Source organism: Schistocerca cancellata, chromosome 6, assembly GCF_023864275.1.
Source record: "Schistocerca cancellata isolate TAMUIC-IGC-003103 chromosome 6, iqSchCanc2.1, whole genome shotgun sequence".
Classification (NCBI taxonomy): Eukaryota; Metazoa; Arthropoda; class Insecta; order Orthoptera; family Acrididae; genus Schistocerca; species Schistocerca cancellata.
This window is the reverse complement of record NC_064631.1, coordinates 66,173,301-66,187,225: the sequence shown is the minus strand read 5'-3', so window position 1 is coordinate 66,187,225 and position 13,925 is coordinate 66,173,301.

The following is a 13,925-nucleotide window of genomic DNA, read 5'->3' as shown; positions in this document are numbered from 1 at the left end:
TTGTGAATCCTGTATCGTCAAAAGCGACGTTCATCATTAATGAATTAAAGTTTGTAAGTAGGCTGTTTATGTTTTCTTATTGGTAACGCCACGTAGTGCTCTGTATGAAAATCACTGAAATAATGGTACTGGTGAGTCAGCAAAGGTGTAGACCCACTGTAGTCCTTGTAGAAATAATGGTATTGGTGGGTCATCAAAGATGCAGACCCACTGTAGTCCTTGTAGAGATGGCCAGCAGCCATCTGTTGTGACTGTGCAGGTGCACAATCACCATTGAAGAGTCTTGCGGATAATATAGCAAGTCCATAACCACCACTTGTGCACTCACAAAGTTTTTGGAATTGTCCTTAGAACCAGCAATGCTCTTATTCAGTCCCTTGCTGAATTATTAACACACGTGCAAACACTAACAGTCCCAACTTCTCACATATTGTCCATATACTATGACCAACAGAAACGTGTGCAGTGAAATGGAACTTACAAGTTACTTAATTTGATGAACTGGTGTCAATTACAATATTATAACATGAGAATACAATTACAAAGGTACAAAATACATCATTAAAGAACATAAGAATTCACGTAACATTTTTAGTACAGGCTATACAAAAGAATCGAAATAACATATACATCAGTGTTACAGGAATTACTACATGAGTACATACATAAAAGATCAGAATAACTTGCGAAACATCAACTTTACACATGAGCATTAAAACAAAACCGAATAAATAATGTCTAAACATCTTTACAAGGTAAATAACATATTATTAATGCCAATTATATTCGAGGATAACAGTATTCCTCATCATAGTTCATGTAGCTGAGTATTAGAAAAAGAAAAAATTCTATGAAACTACACAGAGACAGGAAGAAAACAAATACACAAGGGTACACAAGCACATAGTGGGATAACACAAAAGGAAAGGACAGGGTTTGTTTTCAGTGTAACATTTGGTACTGAAGTCCAACCCAAAACTTCATTCCATATGTCGTCCCTCTTATTTCAACATTTGCTCCAGCCAAAAAAAAAAACAATCCAAGCATGCTTTCTATATTCTGTTCACATCCTCTTTAAAAAATAGTTTTTCTCCACTGTGCACTACTTTTTTGGCCAAACTATTTTCTTATAGCTTCTTAATGCATTTCTTCCAATTCATCATAGTTAGTTTCTTATATAGTCTACCCCTTCTTAAGCTAACTTAAATCTACTGAGCTCAGATGCTAAACTAAGGGACCAGGCAATGCATCAGCACAAAACAATTAACACAAACAGGAATGCAAGCAGCAGTAACTCTAAATTAACAGATAAAATGCAAAATTACAACTAATATGAGCCAATGTGCAGCAACCTGAAAAATAAATCAGTAGTAAAACTGGCTTAACAGCGTAATACAGAGGCAAATTCAGTAACACTATGCCTGGCAAACAGCAGCAGCAAATATAAAAAATATAAAAAATATAAAACTTATACCTATACATGACAAAGCTCAAGCAGAAAAAATATTACAGTAAAAATGGCCATGTTTAATACCTATGTCACATCTTAACACTAGAGTGATGCATCACAATTTATTCTACAAAAGAAATTACCAAGTACTTGAAAAGAAAATTCTGTACACAATTCCTGTGAAGGGAAATGTGTTTTTGTGCTCCTTCGTTTTTTTGAAGTACATCAAAGTTATTCTTTACTGGGTCTGTAGGCATAAAATATCTATATTAGTACATTCATAAAATTTTATTTTAACCAATGCTGCAGTGCAGCTAGAAACTAGATATTAAGGAAAATGAGCAAATATGTACAAAGGACGGCATGAGGCATCATTCATTAGCCATATGGCATTTCATAACGCAGTAAAAATTCTCCCAATTCTTGAGAAAGACGCTTGTCATAATCAGGTGTGCAGATGTAAGAATGTTTCCAAGTAATGAGCGTGTCGTATTTGCGGTGCTTTATATAAAGGAATGTCAATAGCGAGGTAATGGCCTCCCCTTTTTTTTCCCTGTGCCTCGGTAAAGGCACACCCTAATGGCTTTTTCTCCAGGCGTCTGACACAGCTGGGTGCCCACGATGCATTACGTAAAGGTGGTCACTTAACTTTCTTACGGAAATATTTATGACACCAGTTTCCGCTACAGTGACAGTCTCATATAAAAATATTTCACAGGTCAAGAATTTGCGTTGCAAATATGTAGAAACAAAATCTTATGAATATAACAGTGTCCAAAAAATTTTCGCCGGCATTGTGATACATTCACGCATATGCACACACATTTCATAATTCTTAAAGTACAATTCTTTGTTTCCAACATCCTTAATCACAAGTCAGAGTCCCTAACCACTACTCATTATTCCTTACCTTAATACACATATACATATTCATCAACACGTCTTCAACAATTCATCATAATAAATACATATCATAATAAACATTCCTCAACAGCATAATACACATCATCATCGTAATAATAACATCATAACACCTCAGTCAAATCTCAAAATCGTCGTAGCTTCGTGCAATAATTTGAAAACCTAAAGAAAATTCTCTGCTCATTTCAATAGTGTCATCTACCTCAAACATACTTTAAAAATCGTGATCCCATACCAAATATATCATTCAAAGCTCTCATAATATCACAATGGGTCCGAAAAAAATATGAACAGTTCACAAAGTACAGACAAAATACAATTTCGTAAGTGTGAAGTAATCCAACTCTGTAATTGCGTAAACATATTTAGCTGGCAGTAGTGGCGCTCGCTGTATTGCAGTAGTTCGAGTAATGAAGATTTTTGTGAGGTAAGTGATTTGTGAAAGGTATAGGTTAATGTTAATCAGGGCCATTGCTTTGTACGGATTTCTGAAAGTCAGATTGCATTGCGCTAAAAATATTGTGTGTCAGTTTAAGCACAGTCTTGTATAAATGTTCAAAGGGTACGTTTCAAGTTAAGTATCAAACTAATTCCGCCCGCTTTCTGAATTCTAATTCCTTGTCATGTTCCAGACCTCACGTCAGTATAGTCCTTCCTTTGTCACGCCAGCCTGCATGAGCTAAAACGCGTGCATTTCGGCCTCCTCTAGTAACACGGTGTTGGCTCTTCAGCCAACACTGCATTATGTATTAAAGATGATGGACGGTGCAGCAGTTACGTGGAGACCCCACTCCTTCGATTAGGGCGACCTGATCCCAATTCTCCCCACTCGAGTTCCTACTTGTCAATTTCATTACACAGATATACCGTCGAGGCGTGTATTACAGCTCATTTCATCATTCCCCATTACCCCCCAAAGTCCATTTAGTGATGGGTGCTAAATCTCGTTTGCAACCGACGTTAGCGAAGTTCTGTGGACGAAATTAGTGGAATGGACTCGCAAACTAACAGAGAACGGACGAGCGTTTCTAGGTGGCGGGACCGCTAGCCAGACAGAGCATGAGAGGACTGCAGCCAGTTTTCAAAGCTCGCCACGCGCGCAGTGTTTGGGGACGCGTCGGGGGCGGCCGGGCGGCGGTGGCCGGCGCTGAAAAGCGGCCGTCCTGAAAAGGGCGCAGCTGCGGAGTACAGTGGGGAGCGCGGCAGAGGCTGCGCCGCAGCACAGCACAGAGCGCCGCCATTCAGCGCGCGGGCAAACACGCGGCCAAAGGGCCCCGGCGCCACACAGGGGACCGCGCGCGCGCCCTCATCGGGTTACGTGATTTTCCAATGGCGCGGCTGGCAGTCTGACGGCACGCGAAAGAGGCCATTATTACTTGTGACGTGGCGCGACGTCCGATACCGCGGCCGCGCGATTCTATTACGGCCGCTGAATATGGCGCCAATGGAATTAGTTCTGCACGGCTGCCTATTGATCGGTACATTGACGTTCTTGGCCCACACAGTTTACTCGTTGAGCCTTTACAGCGTCTAACCGCGCTGCCATAGTTCCGATAAACAGCCGCGGGGGTATTTCCTGCCGTTTTATACTACCCGGTAATCGTTGATACTCGATACGAAGGAGGGAATCCCCGTTGTTGTTCCAGAGCTGGCTGCGAGGAAGTTGGTGAATTGAGCCACAACGTCACGCGATACATCCGTCAGCGTTCTGCCCTGGTATTGTTGTTCGCGCGTCTAATGTAATTGTCCTAACCGAAACACAGCGGCTGTCGTACGTTCATTAGTTTCATAGCTGAGCGATTCTAGGCGCTTCAGTCTGGAACCGCGTGACCGCTACGGTCGCAGGTTCGAATCCTGCCTCGGGCATGTGTGTGATGTCCTTAGGTTAGTTAGGTTTAAGTATTTCTAAGTTCTAGGGGACTAATGACCTCAGATGTTAAGTCCCATAGTACTCAGAGTCATTTGAACCATTTAATTCAATAAATTTTAGTTCTATCAAAACACGAAGAAAAGGAAATTTCTGTCAGGCCCACACACTGTGGAACTATACAGGGTGCTCCATTGATCGTGACCGGGCCAAATATCTCACGAAATAAGCGTCAAAAGAAAACACTACAAAGAACGAAACTTGTCTGGCTTGAAGGAGAAAACCAGATGGCGCTATGGTTGACCCGCTAGATTGCGCTGCCATAGGTCAAACGGATATCAACTGCGTTTATTAAATAGGAACCCCCATTTTTATTACATATTCGTGTAGTACGTAAAGAAATATGAATGTTTAAATTAGACCACATTTTTCGCTTTGTGATTGATGGTGCTAGCGCCATCTAGCGGGCCAACCATGTGTTGTTAAATAAACTTTACCTATATTACAAATAATGGAAAATCCAGAATGGAATGTAACAATATTATCAGAATGAAAGTTGCTACTCACCACCTAGCTGAGACGCTGACTCGCAGATAGGTACAACAAAAGGACAAATATAGCTTCCCGCCATTAAGGCCTTTGTCAACAATAGACACACATACGCACACGCACACACACTCATGAAAATGCAACTCACAAACACGACTCTAATCTCAGGCAACTGAGGCCACCAGGTGCCTCAGACTGCAGTCGTGTGTGTGACTGCGGTTGCATGTGTGTGTGTGTGCGTGTGCCTATGTGTGTCTATTGTTGACGAAGGCCTTAATGGCCGAAAACTATAATTGTGAGTCTTTTTGCTGTGTCTATTTACGGCCCAGCAAATCCGCTATATGGTGACTAGCAACTTTCCTTCTCATAATATTGTTAGCTATATTGAAACTTTCCCGTGTCCTCTGTATCTCTTTTGTTACGCAACCTTCCCTTCTACAATAACCTATGAAACGTTCCCTTAGGATTTCTATCTCTTGCTTAATAATAACGAATGAAATATTCCTTTGGAAATTTATTCTCATTCTCAATCTTCGCATACAAATTTAAATGATGCTTATTAAAAGTGATTTCCTGATTATTTCGACGAAACATAGAATGTGTCGTCGTCATGGCCCTCAGTCGTTAGCTGCAATAACCCAAAACTGTTCCTTACCTTTTTTACTGTTACTGGATCGCCGTACGACTGCTACATCGAACTGCGACATGAATATACTTACTCTGTTTTACTATACTTTATTAGCTACTGGTGGGCTTTCATAATAAGTGGCTGTATTTATTACCAAAGCTGACGTTATACTTTAATAGTAAAGCTGACGTTATTCTTTAATTAATTTGACTGACGTTACGTAATTCACAGTTAAACTTTTTCTTGACAACAATACAATTTTGAAAAATTTTACGTTGGTGGTTTTTGGGATGGATTATAATCAGTAATGCAATATTGCTGGCCAAAATTAATTATACTCTGAATGAAATGATTTTACAAACGTTCAAATTGGACTTACTTTTACAACAATCTTACAACTAGCATTGCGCAAACATACCTTCAGTAGTCTTGAGTCCCTCAAAAATAAATAAATAAATAAATAAATAATAAAAAAATAAAAAATCAATAATATTGGTTGCTCTTATGATGATAGTTAGCTGATGTCTGTGTACATCCGTTTATAATCTCTTGTAAATCATAGCTGGTGGCTGGCAGGCACACGGCTCCTCTCAACCTCTCGCTTCAGACCTGCTACCGACTCGCTTCACTTCTCGCTTACTACTGACTTCCTACGAACGCTAAAGTGCGGTCTCTACCGCCAACAATGCTTTCTGGTGCAGACAATCGCTGCTACCATTACAAAATGTATCAATGCGTGGTCTTTCCCGCTCTTTTCTTAAAATGTATCCATACGCGGTCTCTCCCACCCTTTTTAAAATTATATCAATGTGCGGTCTCTCGTGCCAACAATACTTTGGTGCAGACATTCCCTGCTACCACAATTATTTCCAACATAACTATTCCTACTTAATCCTATTAGTAAAATATAAACATCTTTCATAATTTGTGGTTTGACAATATACATTAGAAATATACACGTCTTACAATATTACAGCATTGTGTTACGTGAAATTGAGTTCAGTACGTGTGACGCGGGGGAGACATCGTTAGTTTTAGTATTTCAGGATGGATTGCAAACTTCTGTTAAAATTTTTAAGATGAATCGTTATATTGAGGTATTTAATTCACTTGCATGTAATATTTTTTATTACGTATTAAACGCCTATGTTAACAGCCATGAACAAATTACCTGGAGTGGACAGAAATATGGGAAAATCCTAAACGCTACATATTACCGAGACTAATATGACGTACGAAAATCGTTCGCATTAAAAACAGCTTCCAGTCGTCTCGGAATGGATTTATGGCATCAAGGGAATCTTATACCGTTCTTCGTTCGAAGTAGTGGCTAATTCTGGTAACAATGGTGGAGGTGGATACCGATCACACGCCCCTCTCAAGTAGACCACAAAAGATGAGTGACAATGAGATTAGACCAGGGACAGGACTGGCAGGAAATTCAGCGTCGTGACAACAAAACCAGCCGCGGACGATGCGATGCAAGTGAAAAGGGGCCCTGTCGTTTCAGAACACAGCATTACAGTTGGGAAACAAACGCTGAACCATCGGTTGGACCTGATCAGCATCGAACGAGGTGGCCCAGTGGTTAGCGCACTGGACTCGCATTCAGGAGGACGACAGTTCGAACCCGCGTCCGGCCATCCTGATCTAGGTTTCCCGTGATTTCCCTAAATCGTTTCAGGTAAATGCCGGGATGGTTCCTTTGAAAGGGCAAGGACGACTTTCTTCCCCATCCTACCGTAATCCGATTGGACTGATGACCTCGCTGTTTGTTCCCCTACCCGAAATCGACCAACCAACGAACCACCCTGATCAGCCAAAATTTTAACATAATCCTTGGCAGTAATGAGACCTTCTGCGGTAACCAGAGCCACATGGAGTACGATATGGCCGCACAAGTAATCACTGTACACCCGTCATGTTCCGATCTTGGTGCATAAGCTCGCCCAGAACTTAGAAACAATGTGAAACAAAACTCATCCGTCCAAATGACATGCTTCTATTAGTCCATGGTCCAGATTTCATGCGTTTGGCACTTGTTTTTTCTGTTATAGGCACTCGCACCACTGATGACTGATTTTGAAATCCCAGGTCGCCCTGTTCTTCTCTGCAGACAGCGTTATAAATCCAATATCAGACTTATGCTTGTTAAAAAATTATGCGTAATAACATCAGTAAGACGACAAGGAGATGTAGATTTTTTTAAAATTGTGAAATTTGCCAAGTTCATAGCTCCAACACTGCTAAGCTAAGTTCTTAATCATAGTTCCTAGTCAGGGTAGCGGATAGCATAATGCAAGAGTAGGACGATTTGCGTTAGCAAACCAGTAGACCACTTATTACAGTTAAGTTAATGAACCACTGAAGGCTGTGAACACTCCTTTGATTTTAATACAGACTGACTGCCAGAAGAAAAGAAGATACTGCATACTGTCAATAGACGACAACAACAACAATCTGTTGCGGGTTGGCAGGAGAGCCAACACTGGATTACTAGAGGAAGCCGAAAGGCACGCGTTTTAGCTCACGCAGGCTGGTGTGAGGTCTGGAACAGGACGAGGAAATTAGACTTTAGAAAAAACGGACGTAGCTGGTGGAATGCTTAACTTTAATCCATAAATGGTGAACGTCGCTCTTGACGGTACATTATTCATAATATCAATGGTAACTGAACATGGCGCCTTGCTAGGTCGTAGCAAATGACGTAGCTGAAGGCTATGCTAAGTATCATCTCGGCAAATGAGAGCGTATTTTGTCAGTGAACCATCGCTAGCAAAGTCGGTTGTACAACTGGGGCGAGTGCTAGGAAGTCTCTCTAGACCTGCCGAGTGGCGGCGCTCGGTCTGCAATCACTGATAGTGGCGACACACGGGTCCGACGTATACTAACGGACCGCGGCCGATTTAAAGACTACCACCTAGCAAGTGTTGTGTCTGGCGGTGACACCACACAATCATTCATCTTTACCGAGCGAGGTGCCGCAGTGGTTAGATACTGGACTCGCATTAGGGAGGACGGCGGTTCAATCCCCCATCCGGCTATCCTGATTTAGGTTTACCGTGATTTCCCTAAATCGCTCCAGGCAAATGCCGGGATGGTTCCTTTGAAAGGGCACGGCCGACTTCCTTCCTCATCCTTCCCTAATTCGATGAGACCGATGACCTCGCTGTCTGGTCTCATTCCACAAACAACCCATCCCTACCGAGCGGGGTGGCGCAGTGGTTAGACACTGGACTCGCATTCGGGAGGACGACGGTTCAATCCCGCGTCCGGCCATCCTGATTTAGGTTTTCCGTGATTTCCCTAAATCGCTCCAGGCAAATGCCGGGATGGTTCCTCTGAAAGGGCACGGCCGACTTCCTTCCCAATCCTTCCCTAATCCGATGAGACTGATGACCACGTAATCTGGTCTCCTTCCCCTAACCAACCAACCAACCAACCCATCCCATTCATCTCTTTCAATAATCTAGGTAAATTATATTTAAAAGTATAAAAACTGACCACCGGCTGGCCACCACAGAGAACAAGTCCGGATCGTTCACTGAAGTTACCCAATAAAACTGACCCCTGACAACGCCAAGTCCGGCCATCTTCACAGTCTGGCAACCCTGTAAGACGCGGTTGTCTACTTCCGAGATGTTGTCGTATTGCGTGAGCCCGTTGTCTAGTCAGTCGGCTCTCAGCAGTGTTGCAAGCGCACAAGCGCGGAGCTCTGTGCGGCGCTCCGCAAGCGGTTCAAATGGTTCAAATGGCTCTGAGCACTATGGGACTCAACTTATGAAGGTCATTGGTCCCCTGGAACTTAGATCTAGTTAAACCTAACTAACCTAAGGACATCACACACATCCATGCCAGAGGCAGGATTCGAACCTGCGACCGTAGCGGTCTCGCGGTTCCAGACTGCAGCGCCTAGAACCGCACGGCCACTTCGGCCGGCGCTCCGCAAGCGGGGTGTTGTTTTCTCGCGCAGGTAGCGGTATTGCAGTTTAAACAGATCACCTCGAACGACGATGGCGCTATCTTACAGAAAGGCCACGATTGAAGTAACGTTCCGTGCCCAGTATGCAAGACCTAGGGCATACGAATTAGAGCGTTTCCTGCGTGAGGTAAAGCACGTCGATCCGCAGGAACTTCTCCGTATACATCTGTCTATCCAGCACAGTTAACCTGAAATTTGTCGATGAAGCAGCGTGTGAACATACGAATCTTCAACCTGTGTTTGAAGTGCTGGCCATGCTTGTGGTGAATGTGCTGCGGCCTTACATGGAAGTACTAAGTCACGTGGAAGAAAAGTGGCATGTGTTCGAGACGTATACTCTTCTGAATGGAGTGCGTCAGGTGCGAACGGAACTGTGCCAACACATCCTGTCATGCGTGACCTTTGGTCATTTATGATGGTCAACTGCGGACTTGCTCAGGATTCTGGCAGGAGGGGCATGTATGCTCTGAAGGCCTGCAGAGACGCCTCGTCCAGATACCGTGTGCAGAGACGATGCATACATTGCAACCGCCGACGCTGCCTATTACGTACGTACGAACATTGTTTCATTCCAGTTACCGGCCGCCACGGGACCGGTCTCTGTGCCTGTGACATTCGACTACTCACGATTCCCTAGAGATTGTAACGAATGGCAAACGTCCCAGGGAGCTCAGCTTTAGGCTGGGCAGGTCTGAGGGGAGTCTGGGTTCCTGGGCAGACCTGGGGACTGGTGAGCGTCATTGGTCGTGGTAGGACCACCACCCCACCACGCAGTGCAGCAGGCACCTGGGGGATGGAGGCTGGAGCGGGTGGTGTGCAAGCGTCCAGCTCCTGGCTGCTACATCTACATCTACATTTATACTCCGCAAGCCACCCAACGGTGTGTGGCGGAGGGCACTTTACGTGCCACTGTCATTACCTCCCTTTCCTGTTCCAGTCGCGTATGGTTCGCGGGAAGAACGACTGTCTGAAAGCCTCCGTCAGCGCTCTAATCTCTCTAATTTTACATTCGTGATCTCCTCGGGAGGTATAAGTAGGGGGAAGCAATATATTCGATACCTCATCCAGAAACGCACCCTCTCGAAACCTGGCGAGCAAGCTACACCGCGATGCAGAGCGCCTCTCTTGCAGAGTCTGCCACTTGAGTTTGTTAAACATCTCCGTAACGCTATCACGGTTACCAAATAACCCTGTGACGAAACGCGCCGCTCTTCTTTGGATCTTCTCTGTCTCCTCCGTCAACCCGATCTGGTACGGATCCCACACTGATGAGCAATACTCAAGTATAGGTCGAACTAGTGTTTTGTAAGCCACCTCCTTTGTTGATGGACTACATTTTCTAAGGACTCTCCCAATGAATCTCAACCTGGTACCCGCCTTACCAACAATTAATTTTATATGATCATTCCACTTCAAATCGTTCCGCACGCATACTCCGAGATATTTTACAGAAGTAACTGCTACCAGTGTTTGTTCCGCTATCATATAATCATACAATAAAGGATCCTTCTTTCTATGTATTCGCAATACATTACATTTGTCTATGTTAAGGATCAGTTGCCACTCCCTGCACCAAGTGCCTATCCGCTGCAGATCTTCCTGTATTTCGCTACAATTATCTAATGCTGCAACTTCTCTGTATACCACACCATCAACCGCGAAAAGCCGCATGGAACTTCCGACGCTATCTACTAGGTCATTTATATATATTGCGAAAAGCAATGGTCCCATAACACTCCCCTGTGGCACGCCAGAGGTTACTTTAACGTCTGTAGACGTCTCTCCATTGATAACAACATGCTGTGTTCTGTTTGCTAAAAACTCTTCAATCCAGCCACACAGCTGGTCTGATATTCCGTAATCTCTTATTTTGTTTATCAGGCGACAGTGCGGAACTGTATCGAACGCCTTCCGGAAGTCAAGTTAAATAGCATCTACCTGGGAGCCTGTATCTAATATTTTCTGGGTCTCATGAGCAAATAAAGCGAGTTGGGTCTCACACGATCGCTGTTTCCGGAATCCATGTTGATTCCTACAGAGTAGATTCTGGGTTTCCAAAAACGCCATGATACTCGATCAAAAAACATGTTCTAAAATTCTACAACAGATCGACGTCAGAGATATAGGTCTATAGTTTTGCGCATCTGCTCGACGACCCTTCTTGAAGACTGGGACTACCTGTGCCCTTTTCCAATCATTTGGAACCTTCCGTTCCTCTAGAGACTTGCGGTACACGGCTGTTAGAAGGGGGCAAGTTCTTTCGCGTACTCTGTGTAGAATCTAATTGGTATCCCGTCAGGTCCAGTGGACTTTCCTCTGTTGAGTGATTCCAGTTGCCTTTCTATTCCTTGGACACTTATTTCGATGTCAGCCATTTTTTCGTTTGTGCGAGGATTTAAAGAAGCAACTGCAGTGCAGTCTTCCTCTGTGAAACAGCTTTGGAAAAAGGTGTTTAGTATTTCAGCTTTATGCGTGTCATCCTCTGTTTCAATGCCTTCATCATCCCTGAGTGTCTGGATATGCTGTTTCGAGCCACTTACTGATTTAACGTAAGATCAGAACTTCCTAGGATTTTCTGTCAAGTGGGTACATAGTATTTTACTTTCGAATTCACTGAACGCTTCACGCATAGCCCTCCTTACGCTAACTTTGACATCGTTTAGCTTCTGTTTGTCTGAGAGGTTTTGGCTGCGTTTAAACTTGCAGTGAAGCTCTCTTTGCTTTCGCAGTAGCTTCCTAACTTTGTTGTTGTACCACGGTGGGTTTTTCCCGTCCCTCAGAGTTTTACTCGGCACGTACCTGTCTAAAACGCATTTTATGATTGCCTTGAACTTTTTCCATAAACACTCAACATTGTCAGTGTCGGAACAGAAATTTTCGTTTTGATCTGTTAGGTAGTCTGAAATCTGCCTTCTATTACTCTTGCTAAACAAATAAACCTTCCTCCCTTTTTTTATATTCCTATTAACTTCTATATTCAGGGATGCTGCAACGGCCTTATGATCACTGATTCCCTGTGCTGCACATACAGAGTCGAAAAGTTCGGGTCTGTTTGTTATCAGTAGGTCCAAGATGTTATCTCCACGAGACGGTTCTCCGTTTAATTGCTCGAGGTAATTTTCGGATAGTGCACTCAGTATAATGCCACTCGATGCTCTGTCCCTACCACCCGTCCTAAACATCTGAGTGTCCCAGTCTATATCTGGTAAACTGAAATCTCCACCTAAGACTATAACATGCTGAGAAAATTTATGTGAAATGTATTCCAAATTTTCTCTCAGTTGTTCTGCCACTAATGCTTCTGAGTCGGAAGGTCGGTAAAAGGAGCCAATTGTTAACCTAGCTCGGTTGTTGAGTGTAACCTCCACCCATAATAATTCACAGGAACTATCCACTTCTACTTCACTACAGGATAAACTACTACTAACAGCGACGAACACTCCACCACCGGTTGCATGCAAACTATCCTTTCTAAACACCGTCTGTACCTTTGTAAAAATTTCGGCAGAATTTATCTCTGGCTTCAGCCAGCTTTCTGTACCTGTAACGATTTCAGCTTCGGTGCTTTCTATCAGCGCTTGAAGTTCCGGTACTTTACCAACGCAGCTCCGACAGTTTACAATTACAATACCGATTGCTGCTTGGTCCCCGCATGTCCTGACTTTGCCCCGCACCTGTTGAGTGCAGAGTGCTTTCGCCTCGATACCGATACTTCCTTAGTCGATAGTTCTTAACTGATACTTTTCCTCCTATTGTAAGATTCTACTAGTGCCAATAATTCACCTTCACTGTGTAGCTGTCACTGCCAAATGTAGATGTTGGCGTGCAGTAGAGGAATGTAGGACGTGGCTGGAAACTGTCAGGATGTGCCATATTAAAACTCGGCCGTGATCCTCAAGTGTTTTATTATTCTCTGCTGCAGTGCCACGTTCCTGTCTGTCTGCATCACAGGGTGCCGCAATGCCAAGGACGTCACTTTGCTGTCTGCAAAACAGCTTGGTGCAGAAGGGCTACATCAGCGACCTGTGCTACATAGTGCAGCGTGCCGCCCGTGTACAGCCGCGGAGTTTTGACGATGTCAGGATGTGCTGTCAGCCAACTCAGAGGCCTTCATCCCCGTTGTGTCAGCGCCGCACACGGGAAGCCGCACGCTGGCCCATTGCATGCTTCTTCACCGTCATAGTTAGGATTGTGGCGACAACAAGCGCCCGTGATCCGACAGCCAAATCTGCAGCCCTTGCCTCGGGATGCCTCCGGCGTGTGTTGGGAGCCAACAAGACTGCCCGCGGTAGCGAGCCACCGAGTGGCCCACCATTGGCTGGCCATGGACCCTAAAGACCTGCCGGCCGCGGTGGTCTCGCGGTTCTAGGCGCGCAGTCCGGAACCGTGCGATTGCTACGGTCGCAGGTTCGAATCCTGCGTTGGGCATGGATGTGTGTGATGTCCTTAGGTTAGTTAGGTTTAAGTAGTTCTAAGTTCTAGGGGACTGATGACCACAGCTTGTAACGCCGGAAATGCATATCCTCCT